Raw genomic sequence first — 3,688 nt, 5'->3', positions numbered from 1 at the left:
GAGAAAGTGCATGTGCTCCGTCTGTCTGGAACCATCTCTCTCCTGGAACCATCCCACTTTCTCCTGCACTTAAAATATTTCCTAGCACCGGGGTTCAAGGTATTTGGACAAAACGTTTACAGTCATAAAGAGAAAAAGTTTGAGAGGAATAGATGTCCACAAAGGGAAAATATTAGAATTGCACAAAGTATTTTTAACTACCGTAGATGAGTATATGGTTTGTCTCCGAACAAACAAACATCCACATTTTAACATACACACTGAGGGTGATGGGAAAGAACATCTATGTGAACACGTTGCTTGGCAACCAGAGAAAAGGAAACAAAACATCAGCTTCAATCAGACGCCACCGCCATCATCTCATCCTGGAGTCAATTGTTGTGGTGAACAGTTGAGTGTTCAGAGGGGGAAACCCCAGCCAAGTGTGTTCTCTTCTGTTTTACCTAGATCAAGCTTTTCTTATGTTTTGTATTTTGAACTGGAGCTTTCACTCCAACGCCTCTACTTCAGTTGTTCTAAAACTTTAAGAACTCTTTCTCCTTCATTTTTCTTTCTTCACTCCTTCCTGGTGACCTCCCCCCACCTCTTCTGTCACCCTCATTCCCTCCACCCCCCAACATACACGCAAGTTTCTCCCAGCCCAAATTCTATTCGCATATCTGAGTTCAGGTGTCTGGGGGAACCCTCTGCTTTTCCTTCGTTTCTAGATAGACTTAACAAAAGTCAGTTCCAGGGGCTTTGCCCTTATCATTCTATAAAACATGTCTACATGGGTCTCTTTTCAAATGGAAACTGTTTCTTTGAAAATGCTTGAAAAAAATTACATTCTGCAAAAGGAGATTAAAGTTGTTTGTACTGCCAAATTGTTAGCAGACTTTAGTTACCTTATTTCCTGTGTTGTTGTACTTTCACAGATGTATAAGGTCGCATAACAGAGCATCGCAGAACTGCATGTAACCTTTTCCTGTTCCTTCACAGCGATTGATTTACTCCAGCTGAAAATTTATGATGTGTGTGCTAAACAGGATTATATAATTGCATTACTCAGGAATTAGAACAACACATTTCAGAATACTGGAATTTTCACACATGGTGTTACATTAAGTAGAATTCTCACAATGCCACAGCCGTAACCTCTGCAGCCAGACAGGAATGAGTTCAAATCCTGGATGTGGGTATCAGCTGTTGGACATTTGGTGTGGTAGTTAATCTCTCTCTGCCCCAGTTTCCTCTTCTGTAAAAAGCAAATGATAATATGTACCACACAGAGTAATTTGAAGGTTAAATGTGGTAAGAGATTATTAAATATATGCTACAATTTATGTGCTCAATAATGTTGATTTTGTATATACACATGACATACTGTGATAGTTTTCTAGCTCTAGTAATCCTAACAGGCTTATGCTACTGATATTCTAAATTATTATTTAGGTTATAAAATGTGTCCAAACTGCCAAACATAATAAAACTGTAAAGCAGTAACTTTAAAACTCCCATGCTTCAAAATTTTTTAAATGATATCCTTTCCATTTTAATTGACATCATAAATCACTTAAATGGAGTGAGGTTGGAAAAGGGTTAGGACAGTACTTAGGGAATGGATGGGAATAGAAATAAGTGTGTCAAGATAAACCACTTGTAATTTATTAATAAGACACACACACAGACACAACATTGAAGAAACTGGCATGCGTGTCTCTCAAATATTACCTCAGTTGCTTAAGACTCAGTGCTAATGAAACCAAGATTTGCAGGTCACTTAATTTCTGTAAGAATAAAAACTCCCCAGTGTCTTTGAGTAGTTGGAAAGGGAACTCAAGGGAAGAGCAGTTGGAGTAACCCAAACCGGTGCCATAGCTGAATAAACAGGGAGAGTGGCCATTCGATTAGCAGTGAGTCAGTAGCTCATACTCCCTTATAGAGGGCAGAACATATAATTTTTGAATGTCTAAAGCATGGAATTAGTGTCTGTGACCTCCGTAATACCAAGAGATGAAATGTGAGAATCAACTTTGTCCTAATTTTCTCTGTAAAGATAATAATACTAAAAAAAAAAAAAAAAGCAACACTACAAACTGAAAATTACTTTTTGGGGTAGCACCTTTAGCTTGTATGATCATTTTTATTGCAGGTTGATTTGCTAAAATAGGGGTGAACAAGACCAATTATTGGGGTTGAAAACAGCACTATGATATTGTGTCTGTGGTTTCTTGCCTTACAATTCCAATCACGATTTTTAGTTAAAGTTACTTAAAATTGTTCCTAAAGACCTCCCTGAATTTTACACCAGGGACTTATCCTTTATTCACTTTTGTGGGGGGGGGGGATAATTAGGTTTGTTTGTTTGCTTGTTTCCTTTTTAATGGAGGTACTGGGGATTGAACCCAGGACCTCATGCATGTGAAGCATGCACTCTACCACTGAGCTATACCTTCCCCCAAAGGGACTTATTCTTATAGCTCTACTTGATGGAGGCCCCTGTCCTCAGTGAAATTAGTCTGGGAAAGAGAAGACGAAAGTCCGTGGAAGGCAGGGTCCACTCAGGGAGGAGCTGGGAAGGGGGAAGGGGGTGCCTGCATGAACTCAGAAGCTGCTTCCTTCCATGCGCTCACTTATCAAATACTTGCTGAGCACCTACAGTGTGCTGTTCCTGAGCTGAACAAAATCGCTGTGACTCTGCCCTCACTGAGTTTATATTCTAGTGGAAAGATGGTCAATAAAGAAGTAAAAGAATGCACAATTTCAAACCAGCATAAGTACCAGGAAACGAATATGGTGCTGCGTGGGAGAATGACAAAGATCAACTTCAGGCAGGAAAGTCAGGGAGGACGTTTTAGAATAAGTGGCCTTCTCAGCGGAGACCCAAAGGTAAGGGAGGAGTCAGATATTTGATGAGGAGATCCCTTTGCAAAGAGAGAACTTCTGTGAAGGTGCTCAGGTAGACGAGGAAAGGGTCTGCCATATTAGTGTCAGTATATATAATATTGGTATGGGTGGGATGTAATAATCTCAGAGGAAGAGTTGCAAGTGATGAGATTGGGGAAATAGGTGGGGGTTTGATGGTGGAGTAAAAAATGTGAATTTTGTACTAGGTGTGATGGAAGCTATTGAGTTAAGTAGGAAAGTAATGATTTAATGTATATTCTTACATGATCACTGTGTTTGGTTGATGGGTAGAGAAAAGATGAAGGAGGAGATGAGTGGGAGGCAGAGAAATCAAATAAACATCAATTTCAATAGTTTGGGACAAAGATGGTGACAGCCTGAGATAGGAGGATGGCAGTGGAGAAGGAAGAATCATTAGCTCTCGATGGGCTGAATGGGGGGGTGGTGAAAGGGAGGAATCCAGAAATACCCCCACATTTCTGTTAGGGCATAAGTAGGCAGTTGGAGACGCAATTTGCTAAGATCGGGGAGGAGCAGGTGTGGGGAAGACATCAAGGGTTCAGTTGGGAAGAAGATGAAGAACCAATGGTGGCTGCTGATTCTATGGGCTCCCCTTCTGGGTCTGCATGGACGTGCCACCTTCATGTGAAGGGCCTGGACCTGGGCAGCAGTTCTGCGTCTTGTCATCCCCTGTAAGTGGACTGTCTCTCAAATCTTGTAGTCACTCTGAGCAGAGCACGTTTTCCCGCTCCCGTTCCTTCACCGCCTTATTCCGACTACACCTATTCTTTGACCTCTTTGA

At 41.1% G+C, this 3,688-nt stretch overlaps 1 non-coding gene across 1 annotated transcript; it reads right to left on the bottom strand.

The window, feature by feature from the left end:
• Positions 1-2,363: 2,363 nt before the first annotated feature.
• On the bottom strand, positions 2,364-2,435 carry TRNAV-CAC. The gene has a single exon. It is a non-coding gene; the product is annotated as a tRNA-Val (tRNA).
• Between the last annotated feature and the right edge of the window lie 1,253 nt (positions 2,436-3,688).

Source organism: Camelus ferus, chromosome 35 (genome assembly GCF_009834535.1).
Source record: "Camelus ferus isolate YT-003-E chromosome 35, BCGSAC_Cfer_1.0, whole genome shotgun sequence".
In the NCBI taxonomy this organism is placed as follows: Eukaryota; Metazoa; Chordata; class Mammalia; order Artiodactyla; family Camelidae; genus Camelus; species Camelus ferus.
Note: the sequence above shows the minus strand (reverse complement) of the source record. Positions and strands in the feature narration are given on the sequence as shown.